This window comes from Notamacropus eugenii, chromosome 6, assembly GCF_028372415.1.
Source record: "Notamacropus eugenii isolate mMacEug1 chromosome 6, mMacEug1.pri_v2, whole genome shotgun sequence".
In the NCBI taxonomy this organism is placed as follows: Eukaryota; Metazoa; Chordata; class Mammalia; order Diprotodontia; family Macropodidae; genus Notamacropus; species Notamacropus eugenii.
The window spans coordinates 358,047,690-358,054,801 of record NC_092877.1 but is presented as its reverse complement, the minus strand read 5'-3'; the positions used below and the strand labels follow the sequence as shown (position 1 = coordinate 358,054,801).

General features: G+C 44.1%; 1 pseudogene; it reads right to left on the bottom strand.

Moving 5' to 3' along the window:
* Positions 1-743: 743 nt before the first annotated feature.
* On the bottom strand, positions 744-4,996 carry LOC140512411 (fructose-bisphosphate aldolase C-like; annotated as a pseudogene).
* Positions 4,997-7,112: the final 2,116 nt, after the last annotated feature.

Below are 7,112 nucleotides of genomic sequence, written 5' to 3'. Positions count from 1 at the left end.
GATCTGAATTCCAGTCTTCCTGATTCTTGGCACAATGCTCTATCCAATGTGCCACCTATCTCCTCCATAAAACATTTAGTTTCTTCTTATTATATATTGGAAAGTGAAAAGGTAACTTCTAATACCTCTTAGAAGAGTTTCACAAACTTTTGCAGTTTATTCAAAAATATACCTTCCTTCTGAGAGGAAAAAGTAATTTTCTTGTTCCTACTTCACTTTGGTTCTTTAGTTATATTACGTATTTTTTTCTTTCTTAAAACCAAGTCTTCTTGACTCTATGTACAGATTCCATATATAGGTTAATACATCATCAGTTGAGGGACATAGACTTTTAACTCTCTTTTAAATGGTCCCTAATAACCCATGAACATTGTCCTAATATTTTTTTTTCCAACTTCACTAACATTTATTTAAACACTACACAACATAGCCACGTGGAAGGTGTGGCATGAATTGGGGCCCAACCAAATAATCCTGGGACTCCAGGAAGAAGCTAGAGAACCATGGGTGTAGCAAGTAGGAGAATATCACACGAAGACAGTGTGGGGCAGTGGGAACCCAGATATCCTGTTCAACTAGAGCAGCCACTCACCCAAATTCTCCTGTCCAGTCCTTAGGGGCTCTCTGTTTCCTCCCTCCCCAAGGTATGACAGTACAGGGGAGCGATGCTTGGATGCCTGAGCAGTGGGAGGAAAGGGTGTTATTCTCTCTACTCTGTGTAGCTATTCAGTTCATGGCAGTGCCTACAGGTAAAGCTTATTATGGGTGGCATGGGTTGGGAATAGGAGTGACCAGGGTTCACAGCCACAGTAGGCATGATTAGCAATGTAGAGAGATTGTCTGGTTGTGCCCACATCTTCTCCACCTTCTTCATACTTGCCCTGGGCAGCAAGTACATTCACCTCTATCCATTTGATGAACTCCTCATTGTCCTTCTCAGTGCTCTCGTTGTCCTTCCACCCATGCCAGGTGCTGAAAGCAGAGGCTTGCAGGGCATGTCCACAGGAGAAGGTCAATACCCAAGGCTGGGGAGAGGAGAGCAGTTAATGGCATTGAGGTTGATTGAGGCCTCCTCTTCACTCTGACCGTCAGACAGGAATGTCACACCTGGGACAGCAGGAGGTACTGTTCCACAGAGGGTAGAAACAGTTACCATGGCAATCTCCTCAGGGATGTACTTGAAGGGGCAGGCATGACCAGGGATCATCATGTTGGGCTTGAGTAGTGTCCTTTCAAAGTACACATGGTGGTCATTCAGGGCCTTGTAGACAGCAGCCAGGACCTGCTTGGTGACACACTGGCATTGTTTGAGATCATGGTTTCCATCCAGCAGAATCTCAGGCTCCACAATTTGTACAATGCCATTCTGCTGGCAGATGTTTGGGTAGAGAGCAAGCACGTTGGCATTCTCCAGGATTGCCAGGGGAGAGGGCATATGATCACTGACCTTCAGCACACAGCACCATTTGGCAAACTCAGCCCCATCCTTCTTGTGCTGAGCACAGCTTTGGAGAGTCTGTCCAGCACTTGTGTGGTGGTTTCTCCATCAGTTCCAGACAAAGCCACAACACCTTTATCAACTTTGATTCCCACAACAATGCCCTTGTCCTGGATGGTGTGGACAAAGGCACCCCATCATCCCCCTTCTGGTAAAGGGTCTTGTTCGACCTAGAGGCCAAGGGCTACCCGAGTCTTCTTACCTTTCATCCAGGTCTTTGGTGATCAGCCAGATAAATGTATTGAGAGAAGAAACTTTCCAGAGTCAAACAAGGGTTAGGCTTTATTCAGGGTCTTAGTTACGTATCCATATGCAGGGTGAGTTCTTTCCCAGGAGAAAGGAATCCTCCTCCTCCCAAGGGGCAAGGATCATACAGCAAGAGGATGGGAGAAGAAGAGGGGAGGGACCCTCTTCCCTCTAAAGGCCCCACAGCAAGAAGAGGCCCTTCAGGCTTTCCTGTCCCTACTTAAGCTCTCCCAGCCACATAGTTTGCATGTGAATACTGTGAGTGCTCTCAGCCCCTAGCTAATTAACAACAGGTGTCCTCAGACTCTGGACCAATCTCAAGTGTGGGATGCTCTCCCCAACAAGTTTCCCACTGAGAAGAGGTGGAAAGACACTAGATAGCTCGTGTTTCATGCCTCAATCCCCAGCTGTTCCCTGAGGGGCCTCGTGAGAACTCTGAGGTCTAGAGGTCCTCACTTTTACCTGCCTGAGACTGTTCATGTGAAAACTGAGCTTACACTCCCAACATCTCCCCTTTTTTGTTTTGCGCAGAGCACACGTGACCCTAGAGCGTATAGCAGCTGGCGACTAAGTGGGTTAGGGAGGCCTTTAACATGTGGATACCCCACAACAAGAACTTCATTTACACAGAAACCTGCAGCTAGCACAACAACTGACAAAGAGAGGCATCCAACAAAACAAAGATGGAACTAAATGGCTGAATTACACATATTACAACAAGAGGAAGTGCAATCACTAATTCCAAAGCATATTCTAAGAGAGGTAGCGCAGTGCTGGTGCCTAACACTCCACCACCACCACCCCCAGTCATGCAAATGGACCACACGGCTGAGCCTGTGGCACCCCCCGTGCTCCCTGGATCCGAGATGCCAAAGTCCTCCATCAGCCACTGGAAGGAGTTGCCTTGATGGATAGCGGGCGGCAACGTGGCAGGAGCACCCAGTACTATGTCAGCATGGCAGTGGTTGGGATCGGTGCTGCCCCTCCTCTGGGCCACAAGGTCAAAGCTGTCAGCAGTAGACTCAGGTGGTGCATGGTCCTTTTCCAGGGTCTCTGGGCTTGTCGCTTCCAGTGTCTCCGTCGTCTATGAGGCTGGTTTCCACTTGCGGACCCTGCTGATGGGGATCCACACGTCCCCTTTTCCTGTGGAGATACAAACATACCCTGGACCCCATATTAGTATTGTGTGGGATGGCTCAGGTCCCTACATAAATCAATTACTCAGAGGCCTCTCAAAGTGATGACAGAAAAGTGATTTATTCGATTCTCGAGAAGCGGGGCTTACTTGTAGGAGTAGGAAAGCCGAAGACAAAGAAAAGGACAGTGATTTATATAGACCCTAACGCAAGTCCCTCCTCCCCCCACTGACCATTATCCTCATTAGCTGAGAATATGGTCTTACATTCTAGACACGAAATCTAACCAATCCCTTTTCAAATGAAGACATCGAGGAATTATGTAAGTTTTGTCCAATCATTGAGACCCTAATACATTACACAGTGTTATATCCTTATATGGAACTATTCTATTCTAAAAATATTGTAACCTTGAGCCTTTAGGCTTTACCTCACCCCTGGGAGAAAAATTACAATCTGAGGAGTCTTCACTAAGTCTGTCCCACTCAGTATCTTATAGGAACCTTGCCATTTCCCTGAGGCCATATCCTTTACCATGGCCCATGTGTCCTTATTTCCAGCCTGGGTATCACTTTCCTTCTGGGGTTGTCGTGGAATAGTCTCATAGCTGCAGTAGTGTGAGGCACAATATAACCAAAGCTCTAAAGCAACAAGGACCATTAAACAATGTTTTAAATCACTTCAATCAGGCTTGAGTTCCAAAGAGGCCTTCACAGTTCCTTAAGGCAATTCAAGACTTTCCCTTGCTTCAGGAAAACAATTGTTTGACTGGAAAGAGGGTAATACAAAACAGCCACTGTGGTAGAGATCTCTTTCTTTTTTTTCTCACTGCCACTCCCTCCTTGCATCTCTCTAGCTCCTGGGATCAAATTTCCTCAGGTGTCCTAATATACAGCTGTGTTAAGCTCTGATTGTGTTAGGCAACCTCTTCCCCTTTTTTGTTTAGCGAGGATCACCCTTATGGTGAAGTAATAAGGATGCATACTGGCTGTTTACATTGGTATTGCTGCCTGGGGCTTCTAATGCTTGATTAACATACCATTAGAAGATGGTGGGGCTGTAACTCATGCCTTGGGGCAGTACCTTCCATTGATACCTCTTTGTAGGTCCTTATCATTAGGATGAGGCACTGTCATTAGGAGAAGGGAGACCTGGTTGCAGGGCTCCCATGGGCATAAGAGACTGATTTACCTTCCTTAGGTCTGTGAGGAACCTGCATTTTCCGGATTTTTTCTTTATTACAAACACAGGAGCATTCCAGGGTGATTGTGATAGTTCTATATGACCCTTTTCTAATTGCTTTTTAACCAGTATTTGTAGCTCCTGGAGTTTTTCTGGACTCAGGGGCCATTGCTCCACCCAAATCGGGGTGTCTGACTTCCAATTCAAGGGTGGGGACTCCAGTGCAACTGCAATGGCCCTTACTAAAAATTTGATAGCCTCATCCCCAGGTGGCTCATGGTGTCTCTGCCCCAAATGTTAAAACTAAGTCCTGGAATGACCAATGGCCATACAGTTCCTTGGCGATCCTCTGCCTCCCACTTCACTGGGTGCATTGTCTCTAAGATATTTTGGCACCCTCCTACTCCCCACACTGGTCTCTGGCTTTCTCTGAGCTTCCAGTGCTGGGGTACTGAGCGACCACTAAGGCAGGTCCTATCCGTGCCAGTATCAAGGAGGCCAGTCATGGGAATTCCATTGAGCCAGATTGTACACTCAGGTCTATTCTGTCCTATTTCTTTTAGTAACTGGATTTGAACTGAGTGCTTTAAGGGAAGGGCAATAGCTATGGGAAGCTGATTGTCTATATGAGCTGGCTTGGCTACCGCATTGGAACACAGAAGTGCTGTGGTGCCAGCGGGACATAACTACGGGTGCATGGGAGGGGTTCTGCAATATCAGAGATTCCTCCTGTACAGGGTCTCTCAGGGGAATCATAGCAAACTGATGAGCCACAAGCTGGCATTTATCTAAGCTGTAAAGGTGTTGCATTCCTTCCTCTTGCCCCATACTGCCCTGTTCCTGTTAATTGCTGATAAGCCTGGGGGGCCTGAGCCCCCAGCCCACTGGTGGTATCCTTCACTTTCTGCAAAAATTTTGAAGCTCTTCCACTCATTACGGGTCAAGATGAACTGACCACTTATCTTGCTCGCCAGGATTCTCTCCCCTTTTTGCTTTGTTTAATTTAATTGACTGCTTTAAGTATTTCAGAAACACAAAATTACCTTATTATCACAATGTAAAAGTTAGTTTGGAGGTCCCATAAAAATGTAAGCTAGTTGAACTGACTGGCTGATCGGCAGCTAGCAGCATAATCCTTATGAAATGTCAAAACCAACTTTCCTTGTGAATAAAATAGAAGTCCTCCAACTCCCTGGGGCAATGCTGTTTACAAAACTTTCGGAGGTCGTTCAGATATATAGTGACTCCCGCTTTCCTGCATTCCTTGTAAAGTATCTTAGCCCAGACCTCCTGTTCCTCTGGCTTTATTACTGGCAATTGATTCCCCATCCCTGCCCTTTTCCCATGGATATGGGAAGCTGCTCACTCTCCCCTTCCGAATCTAGGATTTGGGACTCGCCGTCTTTCACAGCCCCTTCTGGATTTCCCACCACCCAGGATTTCCGCGCTTGTCCCTATTGGATGCGCCAACTGTTGGGCCTAGAGGCCGATGGGCTACCCGAGTCTTCTTACCTTTTGACAGATATATGATGACATATCTAAGATGAATGAATGAAAAAATTCACTCAGTGCTTACTTTGTGCAAAATATTAGGGTTAAAATTGTACAGATGATGACAGTTCCTACCCTCAAGGAACTTTGACTCTAATAGGAGAAGAAAATTCATATGAGGAGTAATGCACATTATTTTGGGAAGTCACAAAGTCACAAGCAATGAGTACAGTCAGGGAAAATTATTGATACACCCTTCCCTTCCCTTCCCTTCCCTTCCTTTCCCTTCCCTTCCCTTCCCTTCCCTTCCCTTCCCTTCCCTTTCCTTTCCTTTCCTTATAACATGATTTCATCATTGTATGGGCAGAGGTAGAAAGTTGAAGGAGACAGCTGGACTTATGAAATTTAATAGCAGTCTATGTATGAGCTTATACGTTAGATCTAGAAACTATCTTCATGTGCATGAGATGGTTGATACTGGTGGCGTTGGAACTGAAAGTACAATAGTCATCAATATTGTAACAATGGTAGTTAAAATGCCCATGCAATCTTAAAACTATATTGAAAGACATAGTCATCAGAACAGAGAAATGATGGTTTCACTAGTAAGCATCTAGAATTGAGAAACCAGGACAATGAAGGATTTTCATATCAAGATATCTGAAGATTGATTGAATAATAGATTAAATCTAAAGAAGAAGATGATAGTTGTCTTTAGACATTGGAAGTGCAAATACATGGAACAGATATTAGACTTTTTCTGCTTGAATTTAGGGAGCAGGGGTAGAAGCAAAGAATGGAAATTACAGAAAGACAAATTTCAATTCCATGTAAAGAAATAGGAGCTACCCAAAAGTGGCATAACTGTATTGGGAGGTAATATAATCCCCTCCCATGAAAGTTTTTCAAATAAAGAATGGCCGATAGTATTCTCAGGATATTTACAAGGTATTCTTGTTCATTTTGGTTTGGATCAACTGTCCAAATATGAAATTCTATGAAGATGCAAACACAATTATAAAGACAGATTTAAGGACACTGTTCTAACATTATTTCGAAGCTTTCACCAGCATTTTCTATGGTACTGTCGTATCTAGATTACTCTACTGGCTACCATTTTCTCCCAAGTAACTGATTCAATTAAGTTTTTACTGCCCCTTAGCCCTCAGTCCCATCTATTAACCAAGCATTTGGTTAAGTAATCCTACATTAACAAAATAATCTGCTTACCACAAGGACCTAAATGTATTTCCACTTTTGACATTTTAGCTCCAAGCTCCCAATTTACCACAAGCATTTTCTAAATAATAATATTTCTTTGTCAGTACAGTAATTTTGTCCCTTTGTGTGTTGCTCTGATTATCCTTATGATCTCTCTGTTTTCTACCACATATTGCAATTTATTTTTTATTGTATGCAGAGAATACTCTTCAGTTTCCTAAGGATGATCAATAGGTATTGACTGGCATAAATTAAGTTATAATTCTTATAAATGTTCCATAAACATAGATAGGGTAACATACATAAAAAGTTTACTTCTTTTTAACCTTATGTTCCAG